This window comes from Hyaena hyaena, unplaced genomic scaffold, assembly GCF_003009895.1.
Source record: "Hyaena hyaena isolate Hyena2069 unplaced genomic scaffold, ASM300989v1 scaffold_200, whole genome shotgun sequence".
NCBI classification, from domain to species: domain Eukaryota; kingdom Metazoa; phylum Chordata; class Mammalia; order Carnivora; family Hyaenidae; genus Hyaena; species Hyaena hyaena.
In genome coordinates this window covers 746,284-770,779 of record NW_024080834.1, presented here as the reverse complement: position 1 = coordinate 770,779, position 24,496 = coordinate 746,284, and positions in this window count along the sequence as shown.

Here is a 24,496-nt window from a genome sequence, read left to right as displayed (position 1 = left end):
CTATGTACTCCAAGTTGTCTGAGGTTATTGTATCATGAATGTGCAGATAACTTTCTGCTATTCTTCTTCTATTTGGCCAATCACCTCTCAGGAGGTTTTCTTTAAAAAATTTTTTTTAATGTTTTATTTTTATTTCTGAGAGAGAGAGAGAGAGAGAGAGCATGAACAGGGGAGGGTCAGAGAGAGAGAGCCCAATGCGGGGCTCAAACCCACGAACTGTGAGACCATGACCTGAACCAAAGTCGGACACTTAACCGACTGAGCCACCCAGGCGCCCCAACTCTCAGGATGTTTTCTAGCTCCCATGGCACATACAATCAGCTTATCTCTTCTTAATCATACATTGTAGCTCAACAGTTTAATCTCTGAATCTACACACTAAAGCAGATTTATCATCTATTAATCTTTTGCTCTTTTTACTCAACTTTATGGACAGGGAATCCTTAAAGTGGCAATCCCGGAAAGCAAGGTAATGAATCACAGGTCCTTTAACACATCTGCTCTCCCTCCAGACTGTATAAAAGTGCTTGCTTTGAAAGTAGCAGATTCCTTAATCTTGTAGTTCCTCTGCTGAGGCATCCTCTATTATATGCTCAGGTTCTATCAGGCTCTCCATGTCGCCCTGTGGAACTTGAGGTTAGGGGCCTGGTATGAATATGCTGATATTTCTGCTATTGCTTTTCTTGCAGGTAATAAAGTTCTTTGTCTCTGACAGAGTTTTATGTGTTTTGTTAGCATCCATGGAACTGTGGAAAGCTACTGATTAGCTTCTATAGTTTGGTGTTCTACTGCTTCCAGCCATTCTCCACTCTATGAAACTTACCTGAGTAGGGTAAAATCCCCACAGTTGTGCCTAATTGTACAGGCATTTCTTTCCTCCCTTCCTTCCTTCTTTCCTTGCTTCCTAGCTTCCTACCAGTATCTATCAATCATCTATCTATCTATCTATCTATCTATCATCCACCCACCTATTTCTATCTACTTAATTGCCTGCCACCTACCATTTTTTTCATTTATGCAGCAAATATTGAGTGTCAGGCACTGTTCTAGGTTCTGCAAATGCAGTAGCAAACAAACAAGTGAATATCTCTCACTATTGTCTACGTCTTTATTTAAAAAAAAATTAGAACAGATTTCAAAAAAAAACATACAACTAGCATAATCCATACTAGAAATAGGTAAAGAAGAGCTGAAAAACAAGGAGGAGGGGCACCTGGGTGCCTCAGTCGGTTGAGCATCTGACTTTGACTTAGGTCATGATCTCCCAGTTGGTGAGTTCAAGCCCCACATTGGGCTCACTGCTGTCAGCACAGAGCCTGCTTCAGATCCTCTGCCCCCCTCTCTTGGCTCCTCTCCCCTTTGTGTTCACTCTTTCGAAATAAATAATATTTTATAAAAGAAAGAAAACAAGGAGGCAAAGGGTAAAGAAATAAAATAGTGTCTAGGGGTGAGATTAATTTAAAAAAGAGAAAACATTTTGTTTTTGTTGCAAATTTGACTCTAAAGTTTATGCTGAAGTCTTCTAAGTTCTACTGGTATTTAAAGGCCCCTGGAATTGTCATATGTTTTATGAAGGCCCAATACCCCAGCATATAAATATCTTCTCTTGAGATTGCCTCACAATGGAAAGTGCTTTACTATTCTATGGTAACATCTAATCATGAGGACAATATCAGGAGTAAAAGCCCATGTAAGCAATGTCCATTTCCTAGGTTTAGGCTCCTCATTAATAAACCACTTTATTGTAAATCTACAGTTTGTGTCTCTTCAGGACAATGGTATTATAAGTGTTATAATATAGAAATGTGGAGACATACAAAGGTGAAAAGTGATTATGATTCTAATATAGGACATTAAACATGACCCTTTGGACAGAATCCTGAGCATGTAGAAAATTCATATTTACTCCTTCACTTGTCCTTCGTTGTACCCAGCTTCTAGCATTTCAGCTTCTTAAGATTCTAACTTGGTCTTTAAGACATTTCTCATATATTAAACTATTGCAATAAGGGCTGCTCAGCATGTTACTTGTTAATAAAGGACATCTGCATTTGTTTTAATGCTTATTTGAAAAGAAATTGGGATTTAGTGCTTGTCGGCACTAATGGAATCAATGGTACTTTAATATGTGTTAATGGCACTTCAGTTCCCTTAACAGCAGAAAACAGTGAGGTTATTAACCAAACACACTGTTGCTCCAAATAAAAGAGAAAGTAGATGGAATCCAGAAAAGGCAAAGATGGCACACGATTTTGCTAGCATAAGGTCATTTAAACCTAAATGAAATGTATACATTTTCCTCCTTTGCTCTACTTTAATTCAAAGGGCGAACAAGATTTTAACAGCAGGTGTTGGTATATCTATCATGCATCTTAGCAAAACTGAAGGAAAATGAATATCCTTGGTGCTCCTTATGAAATTTCATTGAGGTATTAACTGTCAGTTGGTAGCTTTAGGAAGGGATTTTTCCTCCCTGTTGATAGAAATATCTTCAAAGACCATCTGAGTAAGAGGGAAATAAGGGAAGATGTGTTCTGAAAGAACAGAAAAGGGTGTTACACCAAGTTAGGCCTTAAGTCATTATGTTAAACTCAACAAGGCAGGAAGGCAAATTAGCAGTGAAAGCCTTGACTTGTAGATCTTGCTTTTGGACCACCAAGACTACCTTTATTTTTATTTAAAAAATTTTTTTTTACATTTATTTATTTTTGAGAGAAGAGAGAGACAGATCATGAACAGAGGAGGGGCAGAGAGAGAAAGAGACACAGAATCCAAAGCAGGCTCCAGGCTCTGAGCTAGCAGTCAGCACAGAGCCCGATGAGGGGCTCGAACCCACAAACCGTGAGATCATGACCTAAGCTGAAGTCAGACGCTTAATCGACTGAGCCACCCAGATACCCCAACCTTTACATCGCCCCTGTATGGAGTTTTATTTTTTATATGTTCACTTCTGGGTGCTTTCATTACATCTGTAGGAAGAACTTGTAGTTTAGTAGTAGTCTGTTAACTGAGAGACTAGAAATAAGATTATAAGAAAGTAAGACCTAACTACCCTCCAAAAAACCCCCACTATTCTTCCATTTGTTATTTGTATCAAAATGATCCTAAATATTCCCTAATATGGCTAATCCTTAGCTTTATAAAAGACTAGTGAACATTTTCTGCACTTAAAAGATTAGTCAAGCATTTTGAATTAGTAAAGAGTGTGCTTAAGTTTTGGAATATTTTGTGTAGTTACTGGAAAATATCTATTTTATTGATCTTTTCTTAACATGCACTTTATTCTTCTTTAGGATGAAATAATAGACTTAAATCCTCAGCTAAAAGAAAGTCTCATACAATTGATTTTTAAACTTTTACTTAATGGTTTATAGACTCTGAAAGAATCTTCTCTGAAATATAACCTTTTTCGAGTCTTGTATAGAATGGGTAATTTTTGGTATTTTTGGAGACTGGAAGGGTGACTAATGATTAAACGTTTGAAATACTAGATTAGAAATCAGGAAACTTAAGATATTATCTCATCTCAACACATTGTGGTCTCAGATACTATGCATTGCTGAGTTGTTACAAAACCTAACAAGACAATTTTAAGGAAATGCTTTTTACTTTTTGGAAGAAAGGTTTTACATCAATATAAAGCATTAATACAAGTTGGCTTGGAGTGCCGTTGCCTGATATCTGGGAGTTCACACGGTATTCTCTATTGCTAGTGTCTGGTTACGTTAAACACTCTAGGATTATGCTGTCAATTTCATAGCCATGCGGGGTTTTTGTTAATGCACACTCTAAAATGTGACACCAAACAGTCAGATCAATAAACTACTAGAAATCACTCTGTATGTGGGCAACATTTCTTCCTGTATCATTCCTACCAGTTTCCTAAAGGAACAATTTCTTATCTTGAATTTCAACAGCTTATCTTTGCTTTCACATCACAGAAACAAACATATTTAAATTTTCTCACTTTTAAAGAACAATGACAAATGAAGGAACAAATAAGCACAAGTGGTCTTGAATGTTTCACAAAGGAGGGCAATAATTCTATTATGAATCTACAGCAGATTGCTGGACATGAGTCAAACAGCAATGAATTAAGTCAATAATAATACTGCAGCTTCAATCCAGAAAGAATGGACTGCCTAGAAGGCAAGTTTATATATAGCACAATTTCTGCCACAAGACTGTAGCTATTTTCAAATCTTTTAAAATGTATTTCAGGTAGCATTCTTAGTACTTTAATGTGGGGCCATTTTCTTCAATGTTCTCTTCGGGGTGAATAGCTATCATCCTACAAAATGAGAATTCAGGCCACATGTCAAACTTTCAAGGAGGTACACTGGGAAGTGATAATGCCCAAAAGATAAATTGGAAAGATACCATGGGTATTAGCTTGTGTAAATGCTGCTTTCAATTTGTGTAGCAGCCACTATAGTGCTTTCAGAACAAGATAATGAATTAAATGTAATTCTTGGCTGTCCCCTGAAGTCCTAATAAGGACCAAATAGCTGGATTCAAACTGATTTGAAACCTATCCTGGAACCATTCCATAGATACCTCACTTTCACTCCATAATTGGGCCAAGACAAGCTTTAATATAGCTTAATTTCTATCCTCTTTAAAGCACTGACAGAATGGCTCTTGGAATTATAGCAAAACCTCACGTGTTTCCCTGCTTATGAAGGACTCACCAAAATACCAACACTTTTATCCTTGGTTCTTATTTCTTAAGTAGGATCGTGTTTGTATTTTAGCCAAAGAGGGATTGCTGTTACCTACATTTCCTTTTTTTTTTTTCCTGTGAACCGAGATAATAATGACATTATAAGTCAGTTCTTTTGTGAAATACTTTTCTAGAAAAGGCCTTAAAAGAAACTTTAATTTTAACTAAGACACTTCAATCTTTCAACACAACCTTACCCAATAAAGTTTGGCCATTTGAATAATATAAATAAGTATAAAACATGTTTCCCATCTTAAGAAGTTCAAAATAAATTTGAATGGAGGAAGTAGACAGTAACATTAAAACACCTGGATATTAATTTGAAACAATCAGCTCAGATTTCATCATACAAAATTCGTTTTAAGTGGACAGAAAATGTAGATGCTATGTTTGTTTGGCCTTCCACTGTTAGTTATTGCCCGGAGTGTATTGAAGAGGATTTGCCATAAGGAAGAATGTGAGGGCAAGTTAAGAAGAGCTTATCTTCCTTTGGAATATGCAAGCTGATATTTTCTAAACTCAATTTGTATTTTAATTCATGCTTTGCAGGGCTTTTCCAAAATTGGTTCAACCAACCAGTAAATCAAAAAGGATTCATTAAAGCATTTCCCTGCAAGGCACTGTTTATAAAAAAAATATATATAAAAGCAGATAGCATCATTTAGGTTTGAATGCTGTACAGGGAGAATGAACCCATGGAGTCAAGGTTTTCTAGAGGAAGAGGCAGGGTGACTCAGAGCTCCCTTGTCCACAACCAAGTGGCCATCCTGGTTATCACCCTTTCTTTGCTTAAACCTCTCACCGACCCTGAGGATCCCAGACTTACACTTTTCTGCCTGGTTCTCACCTCTAACTTACTTGACACTTGTCTTCTTTAATACATCTTTCCCAGACTCTAGGTTCTACCTGACTGTATCTTGTCAATCTGTTTCTAGGGTTGTTCCAATTAATGGCCCAGGCTCCCACTGGGATTTCCAATATGGAAATTTCTAAGGAAAAAGTTGTCTTTACATTATACTAAAGCCTTGTTTGCCTTCAAATCCTTGGTATATTACAGTCTTCAAAGTATGAGGGGGACCGAGACTTGCAAAGTTTAGACTCAGGAGGGTAATCTGTAATGGGTGAGTCTTCCTTTTGAGCACTGACACTGAGTGGGTGACCCCAATAAGTCATGCTGAGCTACCATCAACCAGGCAGAGTGGGTCAGGGTCTTGTATCTTTTCAAAGTGGGAAGGAAAGCTGTGGCCTGCCTCATTTGCCAGAGGGCCTAGAATGCTTTTGTTTGTGTAGCTTCTGTGGCATTAGTATAAATCAGATAGCATTCTTCTTGTTGAGGCTGTTATGACCACACACTCTGACAAACTCAGAGCTTTTCTGGATTTAAAGAAAAAGAGTAATTTTAAGAAGAAAGAAAATTCTTGCCTCTGGAAAAGCACAGTAAAAAAAAGCAATGAGATCTGAACAATAGTGAATTTATTATTTTATTCAAGAAGAGGGAAGATAAAAAATTCTTATATACCTAAAAATTTCCCCAAAGCCTAGCTTTTTTAATTAAAAAAAATTGTACTTAGTCCCTACCTGTGGTTTAGATCGTTTTTAAAAATATGTTATGGGGCGCCTGGGTGGCTCAGTTGGTTAAGTATCAGACTCTTGATCTCAGTTCAGGTCTTGATCTCAGCGTGGTGAGTTCAAGCCCCGCCTTGGGCTCGGCGCGGGGCGTGATGCCTACTTAAAAAAAAGAAGTTAAATAAAATGTTCCCTGTTTAAAAAAAGAAGAAGAAGAATGCCTTTGCACTAACAAAAGGCATGCTGTAGAAAAGAACTTGGCAGAGATGGAGTGGAGTCCAGGCAATAGCAGAGCTGGGTAGGAGAACTGCAGTCAACTATCTGATTTTGTATAGAGTCGTGAGAGAGGAGCCACATCATACGGTAAATAAATTCACACAGGGAAGCACCCGGAATCCCAGAGGGTGTTTCAGGATTCTAAAATCAAGGGTCAGAGCTGAGTGAACCACTTAATGGGAATTCAGATATCATGAAAAAGAATAGGGCCATCAGGCAGTAGCTCCTAAAATTTTACTGAACAGATTTCTTCAGTATCAGCCAGCTTTTACCGGTCCGATCTAATTTGTAAACAGATAAACCAGTGGTGTCTTCAGGGTAGCTCAGGCTTCTGACACAATCACTGAGACAAAATTTCATTATGAGAAGATACTAAGAGATATATGCACATAAAAACTAGTCACATAAGTCCATATATCTAAAAGACATTCTATGTTTTTCATAATCTATTCATCACATGTGTAAGAAAGAATCCTTGCAAAAAGGAAAAAAATCATCTCAAATTGGATATCCCTTCCAAAGTGTGAACATTCTATATCTTTTATGCTTCCCTCTTACATTACACATCAAATAGCAAATAAAGCCATGTGCAAAGGTTTGGGGAGCGTCCCCAGTGAGGGCTACTGTGAAGACAAATGGTTAATGTCTGCTTTCCCAGCTGCTCAGTTAATTACTGTAATAGAAAACATCTTGAGGGAAAACACTGCATACAGTTATTAGCAATTAACCCACAACTCTAAAAATCACAATTCTTACTAATAATAGAATATAGCCCAGCCAGCCTAATTATAATTTCTACACAAGAGTCTTGTATTTTCAGAAAATGTGAAATCTTATAGGTTACTACTATTTAAAACGTGATAGCAAACTGGGATGATGATTACACAGAGAAATGCAAAATGGAGTAGAGTAGATAGAAACAGAGGGGGCATGATTGATGTTGTAATAGACTAATTCCCAGACGTGCACAAGACTCAGATATATTGGCCAGAAGAACTTTTATCTGAGTGTTTACTATAGTACAGGGTGCTGTGGTGTTAGTGGTTGATGGTACTAATGTGGTAAAGAAGGCAGGATAGAATCATGCAGGGCGGGATAAATCCATGAAATAAAATAAACAGATGTGGTATTGCTTTGTTTTTCTTTGAATCATGTAATCTTCTTAGCTACAGTGCAGTCGTGAAGCTCAACTGATTTTCTCCCATTTAGATATGTCTCTTCTCATGTTCCCCATATGTTGACTCTGCCCAATGCTTATTGGTATTCTTGCCCTTCTAGAACACTTTACTTTTTGGCTTACTTTTGCCCGGAGAATTGGTCCTGCAGATTTGGCATGACAGACTCCTTCTAAGAACTGAGATATCTGCTCACAAAATGCTTGATTACACTACAAAATAGCCTGCCTCTCCTATCTTTCTACCCTAGGACATTCTTTTATTTTTCCATACATATACCACTATCTGATAAAATAGTCTATTCTGTTATTTCTTAATTATCATATCAGGCTATGTTTAATGACTTCCTTTTTGTTTTGGATCCATTGAATCCCCACTTCCCCAGTCTTCCTTTCCTTTATGCTCTTAGCAGTTTGCCACAAATATGCATGAATATTTATATTCTTTTATGTATGGCATATTGTTTGCAGCTAAACCAAATAATATCTTAGGATATTGCCTTTCTCATTTGAGCTTTGTTTTTTGTTGTTGTTGGTGGTGGTGGTTTACAGTTTATCATTTTCTTGTGTAGTTTTTTTCTCATTTAATGGTAATTTTCTCCCCAAATGCTCTAATGCCTAGAAATGATTTCTGTATCTCCCAGACATGTTAAATGCCCACTCCCTTTTTTCCCCAGAGATTTTCACCCCATACCCCCTACTTATCCCCAGCTGGTAGGATGCTTTTTTAGTTCTGGCTCACAGGTTAGGTTGTAAAAATTTCCTTTGCCAACTTCCTGGAAATTCTTTTTGCCTCATAAGTGCCAGAGCCCCTATTTTCTGAGTTCTATATTTTTCTTCCTATTTCCTTCCTTTTGTTCACTTCCTCATTTTGCTGAGACATTTCCTCTAGTAGCTATCTAAGAACGGGTATAAGAGTGGGTCAATTTTTTTGAGTTTGTATGTCTGAAACAATCCTTCTCTTATACTTGATTGATAGTTTAGTTGAGTATGGGGTTCCAGGTTGAAAGCATTTCATAATGCTGTAATTGTCAAATCACTGTGTTGTACACCTGGAACTAATATAATATTGTGTGTCAACTATATTGCAACTAAAAATCACTGTATATAACAATTTCTCATTTCCTGAATGCTTTTTATAGCAAAATATTTTTTGTGTATGTGAATGTAACATACTCTCTTTCTGAAGTTAGTAATTATAACTTTGGGGGAAGGGGACTTTTTTTTCCTCCTTTTTTTTTTTAGTTTCCTTTTATCTATCCTTTTCCTATAAGTCTCTACGTAATGGAATTCTTCTTCACAACTGGTGATCCTCAGCTGATTATGTTTAAGCATAAACATAAGAGATTATGGAAGGAAGCTCTGTTTTTGTAGGTGGGAGTGGTCAAGTGGTAGATGTCACTGGAAGGTTATCTACCGCTGGCCTTGTCACTGGGGTCTCCAGGGGACAATCTTCCATCCTCCACATGGTGCAAGATATACAGCTGGATACAGGTTTTCTGAAGACTGTAGGTAAGAAGGGCGAGGAAGAGCCCTCACTCTGTTCATCCTGTAGACTTTTACTTAATGTTTCTGTGCTATCTGCTTCACCCCTGTTTTGCACTGTGTCAAGGCTGGACACCTATAGCTCAGCTTTTCCACAAAATACATCACCTGTCTCTTGAGGGGCATAAAGAGAAGGAAACATCAGGGTGTCAACTACTCTGCGTACCGTTCAACCAGATCCCTCGTTTTAGGCTCACATTTCACCTACTATCTCCAGGTACTTTCAAGTACCATGTTCCTTTGTGTTCTTTCTGGGGAACTAGCTCGCTTCTCCTATAGGCATTGCCTTCTACAGGCATCAGCCTTGCAGCTTTTTTGTCTTCCATCTATCAAGGTAGTTAGGAAGCCTGCTTCAGGCTTCTACCTTCCAAACTCTTCTGGAGATGGTTGGCTAGTTGTCGTCTCCTCTCTCATTTGCCTTGGTGGATAATGTCTTGAAACATTTCTTTATTCTACACTTAGTGATGTTTTCTGAGGGAGAAGAGAGAAAATAGTGTTAAACATTCTCTTTGCTTTTTTCTCCCCTATTTTTTAAATTATTTTTTGTATTTATCTAAAATAGTGGTTTTCAAACTTTAGTGTGTATCAGAATCACTTGAAAGGCTTGTTAAAACAGATTGCTGTGCCCCATCCCTAGACTGATTCCTTATTTAAGGTATGGGCCTGTGAATTCTTCCTTCCTCCCTCCCTCCCTCCCTCCCTCCCTCCCTCCCTCCCTCCCTCCCTTCCTCCCTTCTTTTTTATGCTTATTTATTGAGAGAGAGAAGGTGGTGGCTGGGGAGAGAGAATCCCAAGCAGGCTCTGCACATTAGTGCAGAGCACAATGTGGAGCTTAAAGTCAGGAAGCTGTGAGATCATGAGCTAAGCTGAAACCAAGAGTCAGATGCTTAACCGACTGAAACACCCAGGTGCCCCATGGGCCTGTGAATTATTTCTAACATGGCCCCAAGCAATGCTGCTGCTTCTGGCTTGGGAACCACACCTTGACAAACACCAACTTATATGTATGGCCGTTTAGTTTAACTCTGGCTATATTCTTCAATATTCCAAGATGTGTGGCTGTTAAACTCATCCTCTATGACCCACCTCATATGCATGCTCTAGAAGATTTTTCAGACATTATAGAAAGCATATCCTGCCCCAAAGCAACCCCTCCCTCCTCTATATTTTATTCCTACTTCTTTTGTTATATTCATTACATTGGACAAGTCACATGTTTAACTTCCCAGAATAAATTCTTTAAGCATATAGCACCTGTCTTATTATTTTGCTTTCTTTTTCCTCCTCTTTCACCTTCCCTTCTTCTCATCTCCCTTCTCTTTCTCTTCTTCCTGCTCTCCTCCTTCTTAATTTCTATTACCTAACCCATTGCTAGATACATAGATGAACTGAACTGAAAGCTATGTTGCCATGTACAATCAATATGCATGACCTAAGTTTGGAATGGTTTCTCTTTGAAATTGTAAATGTCTTAATTCATTCATCAGTGTGTCATGTAACCAAGTCAGGCATGCAGAGTACAGCGGCCTTACTCAAAGTAGCTGATCTGTGAACTCTTCATTACCTGGTTCCAAGGATGATAAGAAGCTTACTTCAGGAAGAGAATCAATGGACTGCTTACTTCATTGAGAAGGTCGTGCCATGGGGAGAAAAAAAAAGTCAGCTGAAGTAAATAGAGTGCTTAGTGATGTAGTCTGCTTTCATAGTGACATGGACTTCTCATCTTATCAGGGACCAATATAAAACACTTTGCAGTTTGGCACTACTGTATTTTCACAACACTGTACTACTACCACCATTGCCTAACTCTAGAACATTTTCATTACCTCAAAAAGAAAGCCACACCCATTAATAGTCACTCCCTATTTCCCCCTGTCTCCCAGCTCCTGGTAGCCACTAACTTACTTTCTGTCTCTATGGATTTGTACCTTTCATATACATGGAATTATAAAAAAAATATGTGACCTTTTGTGTCTGGCTTCTTTCACTTAGTATTAGGTTTTCAAGGTTCATCTATGTTGTAGCACGTATTAGTACTGTATTCCTTTTCATGGGTGAATAATAGATTGTTTGCATATACCATATTTTGCCTATCTATTTATCGAGTGATCATTTAGTTTGTTTCCAATTTTGGCTCATACAAATAATGGTATTATGAATATTCTTGGCAAATTTTTGTGCGGACATATGTCTTCCATTCAATTGCAATAGAATTGCTGGGTTATATGGTAATCCAGGATTTGGAAGAACTGCCAATCTATTTCCCAAAGTGACTGACTATTTTACATTTCCAACAGCATTGTATGAGCGTTCTAATTTCTCTCCAACACTGTCAACACTTATTACTATCTCCTTGATTTTAACCTTCTTTGTAGATGTGAAATTGTATCTTATTGTGGTTTTGAATTGCAATTCCCTAGTGGCTAATGATGGTTAGCATCTTTTACGTGCCTATTGGCTATTTATATATCTTCTTGGAGAAATGTCTATTCAAATTATTTTCTCCCTTTTTCTTTTTATTGTTGAATTGTAAGCTTTACCTATGCTGGATACTAGTCCCTTATCAGATATATGATTTGTAAATATTTTATTCCGTTCTGTGGGTTGTTCACTTTTTTGATAACATAATGACAGCACTTTGGATACTACTGCTTCATAGCTACATGGTAAGCTGAAGCTGCCTCCTCATAAGCTACAAAAACACGCAGTCAAAACTATTAAGATATTCCAGGTGCAAATTTGCGCTGTTTGTATGTAAATGTAGGCTAATTAGCTTTCAAGTGTACTAGCTTTAGGCTGGTGATCTGGGGACTTAGCCACAATTTGGGCTTAACTTTCCAGAAAATAGCTGACAGTGCTTCCTATCTTCTTATGTGGGGTTAAAATAGATAGGCCTGAGACTATCTTGGGTTTGGTCATTTTTCTTTAAGTGGCTATTTTTACTTATTACAGAGTTTCATCAGTTATTACTTTGCTCACTTACCTCCTCTTGTGAAATCTTCCTCTGCTTTATCCATACTGGGTTGGAAAAGGAATGGAAAACTCTATACTTTTAAGGATTGTTTTTGATCTTTCCTGGATATGAATGGCATTGACACTGGCTGGATTTGATCAGTAACCCAAGGTATTCAGACACACACATACACACACAAATAGGAATTCAGAATAAAAGTTGCCAGGAAAGAGATTCTAGTGTTCATTTTCTCCTCTGACAGAAAAGACTTAGAAAAAGCGTGCCTTACTCAAATAATAGTGGGAACCTTCTTTATATACACGAATTAGCTTTAAGGGATTCCCAATAGCTAAAACACTCTTGAAAAAGAACAAAGGTTGAGGTATCACACTTCTGGATTTGAAAACATACTGTAAATCAACAGTAATCAAGATTGTATGGTACTGGCAAAAAGACAGATATACAGATCAAGAGAACAGAATATAGAGCTCAGAAATAAACCTTGCATTTGTGGCCAATGATTTTGACAAGGGTACCATGTCTATTCAATGGAGAAAAGACCATTTCTTCAACAAATGGTCATGGGAAAACTGCATATCCACATGCAAACAATTGAAGTTAGACCCTTACTTTATACCATCTACAAAAATTAATCCAAAATAGATTAAAGACTTAAACATAAGACCTGAAACTATAAATCTGCTAGAAGAAAACATAGGGGAAAAGCATTTGGCCATGATTTTGTGGAGATGACACTCAAAACACAGGCAACAAAAATAAAAACAGACAAAACACTACATTGAGCTTAAGAACTTCTGGGTAACAAAGGAAACACCAGAATGAAATGGAATCAGAGAAAATATTTGTATATCACATATCTGATAAAGGGTTAACATCTAGAATGTAAGGAATTTCTGCAACAACCAAATAACTCAACAAAAAAAATGAGCAAAGGATTTAGTGGAAAATTCTCTAAAGAATATATGCAAATGGCAACAGATGTATGAGAAGATGCTCAACATCACAAATCATTAGAGAAATTCACTTAAAATCACAATGAAATATCTTAAGTCCATTAGAATGGCCATTATGCAAAGAACAGAAAATAAGAAATGTTGGGAAGGATAAAGAGACAATGGAATTTTGTGAACTACTGATGGGAATATGAAATGGTGCAGCCATTATGGAAACCAGTATGGAGATTCCACTCCCTCTAAAAAAAAAAAAAAAAAAAAAAAAAAAAAAGAATTACTGTATGATCCAGCAATCTCACTTCTGGGTATATATCCAGAAGAATTCATGGGAGGATCTCCAAGAGATACTTGCACATCCAGGTTCACTGCAACATTATGCATAGTAGCCAAAAGGTGGAAGAAATCCAAATGTCTATTGACAGATGAATGGACAAACAAAATGTGGTGTATACATACGATGGAATATTATACAGCCTTAAAACAGAAGGCAATCCCGTCACATGCTACAACATGGATGAACCCTGAGGACATTATGCTAAGCAAAATAAGCCAGTCACAATAGAAAAAAATACAGTATTATTCTACACATTAAATATCAAAGTAGTCAAAATCATAGAAACAGAAAGTAGAAAGGTATTTGTGAAGGGCTGGCCAGGAGGAGGGGATTAGTGTTTAATAGGATTAGAGTTTCAGTTCTACAAGATGAAAAAGCTCTAGAGATGTATTGCACAACGGTGTGAATATATTTAACATTACTGAGTTGTATATTTAAAAGTAGTTAAGATACTAAATTTAATGTTACATATTTTTTAACACACACACACACACACACACACACACACACGAATTAGCTATGTGAGGTATAGTTTCCAAAAAAGTACAAGTCGGTGTGTACCTGGGCTAATTTTCTAATTATGTTCTAATATAATCCTGAAGTTGATTATTCTATCTCACATCTGATTGGCCAAGTCTTTATGGTTGAGGAGTAGCACAGTACTGAGAAATTATGTGTATACATCACTAGACAGATATCTTAAGAATTTTAGGAATCTTATCATTTTTCTTAAATGAGAAAGAGCTATTGGTTCGTAGGGACAAAATTTAGTAGCAGATGAAACCAAAGTGAGAATGATTATTCACATCTTGGTGTGACAATCCCAGTTGGTTCCTGGGTGAATTTCATTCTACTTTGCCTGACATCAAGATTTCAATGTACATGGCTCATTAGTGCTTATAGGCATTTCTATAATGGCAATTTATTACACTTTCAGGTGACGGAAGCTGTCCTTTGAAGAATTACTTTCTGACCTCCTCCTCTTTCAACCCACAACACCTGCCGAATGAAGTGGCCTGCTCTCTTTTCTGGTCCCCATACAGACGCTGGAAGTTTTTGTGTGCAAAAGGAGAGCAGGGCTGAAAAGCTTTGGCAGGAAGGTTTTTGCAGCAGGCTGCCTGTCGAACTGCATGGATCAACAATTTCTCAATTAGAAGGAGATAGACGAGAAGATAAAGTATGCGGTGACTGTAAAGCTTCAAGCAGCAGCTGAGGAAGATTTTGAGAACATCTGGTCAGAATCTATTTCTTTTTAGGTAAGCATTCCTTTTTACAACCAGCATACATAAAGCATGAAATTGGCTTACCCCGCCTCCTCCTAACAAGGGAGAAGCTGGTTAGATTTATTACTCCTTTGATGCAGGTCTGGAGAGAGTGGGGTGGCATGTGGCATTCCCACTGGAGGTCCCCCTGCCCAAATCCTTTGGACTCCTCTCAGAGAGAACATTTGTCTGCTACATCAAATCCATTTTTAAGGGCCTGTCCAGGTTGACAGTCTAAAAAATCATTCACAAGAATAAAACCCAATTCGTGATGTTTCTGTTTATCCCCCCATGAAATTTATCTGAGCAAGGGATGCCATCAACACAAAACTCCTCTCTCTTAATTTTAAAAATTAGTTCTTTGTGTATTTGACTCATTGTCTTGCTTTGTTAATTTTAGAGTTTCTTTCACTTTAGGTAGTAAGTGCTGAATGAATTGTTTTGTCTGTATCTGGCTTTACTTTACGTGTTCACAGCATCCCCCAAACACCTCTTTTAATATGTAAGACTGTAACAGGTTTCACAATACTCCCCTGTTTTAGAGATATAGCATAACCAACCAATCAAGCCAAATCACCAATTAATTTTAAACTGTATGAAGAGACTGCAAAAAGAGAGCTGAATTCAAATTAGAGTTTCCTAGTTCATGGCAAAATTCTAAATCCTTATGCTGGAAAAGTATGTTTTATTTACCGATAATTGCTTGCATGACATTACGTTCATATTATTATCCATGCGAGAATAATCTGAAATCAACCTCACTTTATGAAATATACATTAATCATATTTAGCCTGTTACATCCAAAGTGCTTTAAATGTTCATCTGTAACAAACATGGTTTTGAACTAATGTAAATAAAAAGGAAATCTTCCTAATTTGTGATTTTCAATTTACAGATTCACTTCTGTACCTGAACTGTCCTTTTCTAAACAACCATGCAATCAGATAATTTACATAGTGTTCCAGCATTTTTCTGTCGGTCTTCAGTTCTCAAAATTGTTCTGAGTTTCATCTGTGGCTTATATAAAATTTAGCCTTGTAATAAAGGAGGTCTATCATTTATGCAAGGGTTTCTGTAATATAAAGAAAGAAAATGATTAGAAACTTTTCACACTCCAGGAAGGAATGAGATTAGTTTGAGATCGAGCCCTGCAGAGTTAAAACTAGTCCAGAAGCCAAGAAAGGCTTATCAAGTCCTGGGAAATTTCAGGGTATACTTGATCTATACTGTCATCTTTAGGTGTACTATCAATTTTCATTAAAACAATTAATATCAAACTGTATTGAAAGAACCTGGAGTCTTTAGGTTTCATGCAAAAGAAACTAGAAATTGAATTAATGGAGAGGATTAATCTTTTCTCTTGTACTTATACCCGGAAGGAGAGAAAAACAGCCCCACCTTATATAGTCATTTAGTTCAGGAGCCACCATCACCGTGAATTATCCAGTTTCCCTTTTTCCTTTCCTCCTCCATACTTTCCTGCTTGCCTTTGGTCATTTTACTGTTCATTAGCACCTCGCCAGAAGAGGGAGAGGAAAAAAGAAGAGGAAGTGAAATTAAGTACTTTGTTACTTGTTAGCAAAGGTGGCAAAGAGATTTAGAAGAAGTTAAAACCAAGAGTTAAAAATAGATTTAAAAATTATTAATGTGTTTTAGCCCCACAGGCAGTTATCAGAACTAATTAGGAGTTAGCTGAGTGACAATACTTCTCTGCACTCGACACCAGCACTGTCCACAAGTCCACTCTCTCTGGGATTCGAGAAGGCCTGGTTCATGTATACTGATGTTTAGAAAATGAAGAATGAATCCCTCTTTTGTGGAATAAGAAGCTTTGAATCATGATTTCTATTTTGCCAATAACTAAAATTCTGTTTGTTACAGATATTTGTCAAAAGATAGAGATGTCATCTTGTTTTATATTTATGATTTTTCACTTTGTTAAGCTTCAATAAAAAAACAAAAATATATAGATACATCTAAGAGAAATAGAAGTCACTACAGGTTGCTGTGAATTCCAGACCAAGGAGGACAGTTATAGGAGGGTAAAGATTTCAGGAGTGGTACGGTTCTTTCTCACCCTCATTTGTTCCTTCTTTTTAGAGAAACCCCAAAAGTTTGCTGCTCAGTCCCTCCTTTAAATGCCCAATTGCTTCTTTAGTTGCAGAAAAAGAAAGAAGGGAGAACAAAGGCTCAGAAGACTGAAACTGAGCCAGATGGCTAATTCAAATATGAAGGGCAAAAGGGAGCCCAAAAGACCATTTGGGGATCATTTTAGGGCTCCTAAGACTGAGGAAGTCAGATGGTACCACTTTAAGCATTGGACTAGGAATGAGTCACTGGAGAGCCACTTTTTGGGAAGTTTAGGAATCAAAGACAAAAGTTGTCCCATTGCGCGTTTATCCATTTTCTACAGGGCTGAACTGCAGATTCTGGCTTCGGAACCTGGGCCGTCCTTGTTGGAGGGCACGACGCACCATAGGTTTTTATTTTCACGAAACAGACTCCAGAGGTTTGTGGCCTTCCAGACAGCAGCTGGCGGCGGGCAGAGGCATCGCCTCGGGCCGGAGCTGCTGGCGACCGCGCCGCGCTTGGCTGTGCGTCCCAGCCAGTCGGGCCAGCACCGCAGCCAGGGCTCGCCGTTCGAGCAGACGCCGTTCCCTTCTGGAAGGGCCGTGGGGGCTCGCAACTGGCTGCTCCTCCGAAAATTTGGGGGAAGAGGAGACGGTTTGAAGGAAAGGAGGGAGTAGGTTTGTCAAAGGGTTGGCTCCCTCTTATAACTCGTGCCCGAAGGGGGTGAGATGGTGGCCAAATAAATGAAGGGGGATTATCCCATTTTGAGTAACGAGGGGTTTTGGAGGAGCCTACGATGTGTCCTGCAACTGTCGATCTGGCAGGAGATTTGACTCCATCAACTGCCGTTTGGTTCCCACTTCAAACACGCCTCCCCCAAGCCTGTGTTCTGACGGACTCCCGAGACTTGGGGTGGGAGCGAGAGAGAATCCAAAGTCAGCCTTCCTTTGGTCTCTGCTTGTGGCAGATGCACAGCTGGTTGGGTTCTGAGCAGGTTGGTGAAGGAGGGGGGCGAGCCAAGGCAGCTTCGCCCCTCCGGCGGGGTTTGGGTGTGTGTGCCGGGCGGGGAGGTGTGTTGGGGGGGTGGGAGGGTAGGAAGAGGCGGGGAGCAGAGTTAGGCGGGAGAATTGAGCGAAGCCCCTCATTTTGCGTCTCAGCGGCCTCTCCAGCCCCCCGCGTGCAGCCCCCGCCGCGCCGCGCCGCGAGGTGGGAGTGAGGGGGTGGGGGAGCGGGTGGGGGAGCCCGCGGAGGCGACGCGGCTGTCTCTTTAAGCGCTCAGCAGGGGCCGAGGCAGGAGGGCGGCGAGCGCGTTTCCATGGCACCGAGGCTGCGAGGGCTGCGGGGCCGCGCGGCTCGCCGGGTTCCAGTCGCTCCCGGCGGAGCAGGGGCGCGCAGCTCGGCGGCCGTGCGGCGCCTCGGGGGCTCGCCGGCCGCTCCTCCCGCGCTCCCTGCGGCGGGGGAGGCCCAGTGCGGGCTGGCGGCTGCCGCGCCCTCCTCAGCGAGGCGCACCCCGCCAGCCCCGCGAGCCCCGCACGCCAACTTCTGCCCGGCGAGCCCAACTTCTGCGCCGGGCTCGGACTTGCAGAGCCGGAGTGGCGCGCGGCGCGCAGCCCGCGTGGCGGCTGGAGCAGCTCCGCCCCGCTGAGATGACCTGGCGACTGCGGCTCTCCGGGGCTCCCGCGCCGGGGTGGCCGCCAGGCAGCGCCCTACAGCTCCGGCCGGGCTTGTAAGTGACGCCCGCGCGCTCCGGGACGCGTAGGGAGAGCGGGTCCCCGTGCGCCTCCGCCCCAGCCGCGCCCGCGGCGGACCCTGCGGCCGCAGCCCGTTCCCTCCGGGAAGGGAAGGAGGGAGGGCAGGACCGGCGGGCCGCCGCCGTGCGCCGTCTGCGGGACGTCCCGGGCGGAGCGCGGCGGGAACGCGGTCCCCGGCGCGTCCTCCGGGAGCGCCAGCCCCGGGGCAGAATCCGGGATCGGGGGCTGTGTGCTTTCCACTTGATACTTGTAGGCGTCCGACAGAATTTCCCTCCAGATTTGGGTGTGTGCGTGTGTACGCGGTCTGTGAGTGTGTGCGTTTCAATTAATTTATAAGAGCAGTTGGCTAATGACAAGTTCCACTTTCTGAAAGGGTTTGGATGAAATCTTGTCGAGTAGCGAGTTTCTTGACATGTTCTTTCTAGAGATCAGTGACTCGGGGTGCATTTTTTTGGAGAAGTATCTTTGAGTCGAAGGGGTGGATTATTCCACAGGTTTGAGACAAGCGAACCTCCGCTCATCTGCCCAAGTGAGGAGCTGGGGAGCCAAGTATGTCAAGGCGACTTAGGCACTAGCCTCCTCAGACCTGAAGAGTCGGGAGATTGAAAAGCACAGTCTGAGGATGGGGCGTAGCTTCATTTCCAGATTGGAAGTGATGAAGGCCAGGAGACGTTAATTCGTGGTCTTGGTCAGTGTGTCCGGCGTAGCGAGAAGCTCAGGGGAGGTCTAAGTCTTTACAAATTGCCTGGTCGCTTTGACTGGCTGGAGAAGTTTCCCCTGAATTCTGTAGCATCAGAAGGATCATCATCCAACCACCGGAGAGAGAAGCCAGATCTAATTCTGCTTTTCCTTTTCTGCTCTTGAGCGGTTGTGAATAGACACCAGGGTATTTTGAACATTTTAACATTTTTGCTACTTAGCTACTTACTTCCTTGCTTCATCTTTGATGTTCTGAAATATGAATCTTTTGTAATAGAAGGAAATGGTGCAGATAAGTACGTAAGGTCACCTCTGCCTTTCTGGGGGCTTTACTTTTTCTTATAAGAAAAATACCGTATTTGGTATTTACATTTCCGTATTTTCCCCTACTCACTTGAGATTAAATTTGTTACCTGCTTACTGCAAATGTCACTAACTATAAATCTTGAGACATGGACAGGGTGTCGGTAGCATTCCAGGACAACTTCTTCCCTACCTAGTTTGCAAATACGTATTTGGCAGAAATGCAAGGAGTTTCTGGGTAGTGATTTCTCCTGCGTTGATAAAATGTGTCTTGTTTATTTTGAAGAGAAGGCTGATTTAGACTTTTCCTCTCCAGTTTATCTCATAAAACACATCTTTCTTTGGCTATCTTGTGAATGCATAAGTCTTCACTTCTTAGGAACTGCTTTTTTTATTTAACAAGATTGCCAGCTAGCCATGCTTTTACCTCTATGAGTGCTGTTTAAATTAAAGTGGATCCCAGGTTAGCTCATTAGGGAGCCCCAGAGTCATCTATGCAACATGAAACTGAATAATCCCTTTGGGGGGCACTGAGAAATCATAGAAATGCTGTACCACTTTTTACAGTGCTTAACTGTTTTACCTCATGTTTCAATATTGACACTTTTGTGGAAAAGGCTGGAAGGATGACATTGCATTTTTTTAAAGGACACTGCTATTGCAGCTCATTTATTTATCAGGTGAGATGAGATTGGATATTAAATCCAATATAAATTCTTGGAGAATAGAGACGTTCTTTCTGAGGATTATTGAGATCACTCTGATGACTCCTAAGTATTTTCTGAAATCTAGATGGGAAGAAATGCAATCAAATTTGAATTTAGTCTTCCCTGGCATTAGAGTTAAGGGTTTCTTCAGTAGGAATTATGCTGGGGATTTAGAGGTAGGTTTCTGCAGATACCTCTCCAAGTGTTGTAGGCATGTGGAATGTAGTCGTGACTCCATACACCTACTCATCTATTAAATTAAGGAGAGTTCTCCCTGAGATTTTTATTGACCTCTGAGATCCATTATCAGTGAGAGGAGGCTTCTAATGAGGTGAGGACCACTAATGAGATTGCATCATCTTAACTGACTGGCACTTATAGGTCATTAACACAGGTCAAACTTTTATGTAGCTGGTCTTGTACTTGAGCAGATTTTGGAGCTGGGGTAACACCTGAAAAGAGGAAATGACTGTGCAGCTAAATGATGGTCAGCCGAAACTTAATGCAGTGTTTTTATGCTACATTCCTCCACAGGTTGGCTCATTTTCAATGGAAACTTTGTTAATGGAGCAAAAGATGTATGACAAGTGAACACTCCAACTCTAATGATATTTAATCTGTATGATGACCTTGTATTATCACATTTAGGAAATCTTGGATAAATAGACTTAGGCAGATTTATAAAATAAGTATTCCAGAAAGAGTACCTAAGTACCTACTATGTAAGGAGACATTGGAAATCACAAATAGTTAATCTGTTTGACATCTTAAATGCCAGGCAAATTTCTTGCTCATTTACATGTATTATTTCACTTTATTCTGGAAATAGTCCTACAAGGTAGGCACTATTGTCGTCTCTGTTTTATGATGAAGAGACACTAAGGTTAAGTTCACACTCCAAGAATTCACAAGATTTGGATCAAAGTAGTTTGAATTCCAGCATCGGAGTTCTTAGCAAATATGCTCCATTTCAGAACATCCAGGCCCAGTATCTGATTTTAAGAAGTTTTGTTATTTTTGTGTTTGTTTGTTTACTTATTTATTGAGAGAGAGCACACATAAGGGCATCCATGCATTAGTCGGGGGAGGGGCAGAGAGAGAAGGAGGGAGAGGACCCCAACCAGGCTCCATGTTGTCAACACAGAACCTGACGTGGGGGGCTCAGTCCCATGAACTGTAAGATCATGACCTCAGTGGAAATCAAGAGTTGGACACCTAACTGACCGAGCCACCCCAGAGCCCCAGAAGTACTTTTCAATTGCTGCCAGGGGCTCTTAGTGGGAGTGGGACTGGTATTCTCTACCTCATGGGTATTGAGAAACCTTAAAGGTACCCAGTAGCGGGGCTTTCTTGATTGTTGTAAAAGCTACAGGGTTCCATTGGCATTTGGTGCTGGGTACGGAGAAAGATTGGGGTGCTCACTCTCTAGAAATAGTTCAGATAGTTCCTCACAAAGAAGATCTGATTCCTCTCCTCCTCACTGAGACTTTTCATATGAAATTCTGCTCTTTCATGACTGTATGTGTTAAAGTATTAAATGATAGGCTGAGCTTAAACTAGGAACTGTGGGATGGGGAAAGCCATCCTTGGCAAGTACATAATGAATTAGTTGTCTGGTGATGCTGTTTTGATAAAGGGATATTGAAGAGTTTACTTATGTTAATGGTCCTCCGCAAATGTTTTCTAAAGGATTAAATAGAAGGAAATAAACTCCAGATCTTTGAGACATCAAAGGAAAGGGACTGGCGGTAACACACTCTATTAAAATTTATCCTTTGTAATGCTCTCTTGTAAACACTCCCATAATTATTGTATACAACATGATGAAAAGTAGTAAACAGGGAAATATTGCAGCTCTCGTGTGGGCAGAAGTGCATAAAGACAGATGCGGTAGCTTCAGCTCCTGGGACTTGAGATACTTGGATTCCTCTGACACTTGGGGGGAGGATCTAATGAAGGTGTGGCCACTTTGTGACCCAGCAGACTCCTAAACTGTCTAGGACACCTCACAGCCGTTCCCTGATGTGGGTATCCGATACAGGCAATTTGACACACAAGCCCAAAATACGCCTGCTGTGATATTGTTCATTCACTCTACTCCCACCCCAAACACAGGTACGGAGAATTAAGTTTTACGTCAGCCGTCTGTAGTTGACGTAGAAACTTGTAGTCAGAGTGGCAGAGATTTAGATTTTGCAGAATCAATACATTTAGAAGTAGACAAAGACAAGAAGCCATAATCAAAGTCATGAAGGGGGGATTGTGAGTTGTCTCTTGCCCCACACAATGTATTCGAATTTGCTTTATTTTGTTTGGTTCTATGTTTTTCTTTTCTCATGATAAAGTCTGAAACTGAGCCAATTAGGGTTGTCTGGGGCTATTAACAGTCCACATTTTAAATTTACAAATAATTTAAGCATGGCCTGTGGTCCATCATTTACTCATTACTGTAAATTAGTTCAAAATATTTTTCTTTCTGGTGAGATCAGCCACACTAAATGAGCACAAAGTGAACTGGAGAAGGCTGTGTGTGTTCTTTATAGGCAAGACATTACTGTCAGCAGTTAGTATTTATTAATATCTCGTACCTTAACCATCATATGAGGTAGATAATATTGTCTTCTCCACTTTCAGATGAGGACATCGAGGCAGAGAGAGGTTAGGTAAGTTGCCTGAAGTTTCACAGCTGAGAAGTGGTGGGACGGGCTTTGGACCCATTCTGTTTAACGCCAGAGCTCTGTTACGAATCACTGCTCTCTGTGGAAGTCCTTCAGCCCTTGACCTCTCCTTCCTTGGCTCTCAATTTACCAGCCTCCTCCCTGGTCTTCCTACTTTAGTCTGAATCTGTTTACTTAGATTCAGTAGTAGCTCATTCTTTCTCCTATTCCATCAAGCAGATCGAAGCCTCAACTCTGCATTGGAGCTTTAGCAATGAACTTCATTCTATACTTTTACTGATGAAATTGACATTATATTATATGAATTTTGTCAGACTCCCTGTCATTGGCTTCAATATATGTATATGTGTGTATACACACACACACACACACACACACACACACATATTATATATATATCTCCTGTATTTTCACTTTTTTCTTCTGTGTCTCATGGGAATAAGTTTCCCACTCTTTTTTTTCAAGGTAGTCCCTTCCCTGTATGCTCCAGATCCCATCCTTAAAAAATTTTCTGTCAGTCATGTCTTTAGTTAGTTTCTTTTATTGCCAACTCTTTCCTCTCCACTGTTTGTTTTCCCCTTTTCTCCCCCGTGTGTCCAAGTGTCCCTTTCTGTGTCTCTATTTCATGTTTATGATATATCTGTATCTACATGCAGATCTGTCTTGATCTTACTTCTCTCCTTGTCTTCAGTTTCTCAAGAATAGCTCTTGATGTTGCATCTTTATTATCATTGATCATTTAACCCATTGTAGTCTGGCTTCCTCTGCCAAAATTTCTTCTCAGAAACTGCTTTCTTTTTAGAACTCACCTTACTCTTATTTTTCTGTAGCATATGATATTACTGGCTATTCCGATTTTCTACTCCTCCACTTCATTGCTTGTGCTTTTTTTTTTTTAAAAAAATAATGTTTTATTTATTTTTGACACAGAGAGACAGAGCCTGAGCAGGGCAGGGGCAGAAAGAAAGGGAGAACACAAAATCTGATGCAGGCTCCAGGCTCTGAGCTGTCAGCACAGAGCCCGGCATGGGGCTAGAACCCACAAACTGTGAGATCATGACCTGAACTGAAGTCAGACGCTTAACCAACTGAGTCACCCAGGCGCCTACTTGTGCTTTTCATTTGTACACTTGGTATCATCTATAGTTCTCCTCTACGGGCCACTGCATTCTCCCACCTTCTATCTGTATTCCTCTTCCCGTTCGTTACACTTTACCTCTTTACAATTTATATCTCTCTCTTCCCACTGGCTTCTATCAGGTCTTATCAGGTCTTCTATTCTGATGAGACTCAGATCTGTAAATCTAGCCCCAGTCTCTTTGGAAACTTGGATTTAAACTGTAAGTTTATTATCTCCCTGGGCTTCAGAACCACGATGTCCATAAGTCATCTCTAGTCATCATTGTCTCCCTCTACATTTTCTTCTTCTTGGATATTTTGTTCATCTTCCCCTCCCTTCATATTTGAAATTTTTTATCAG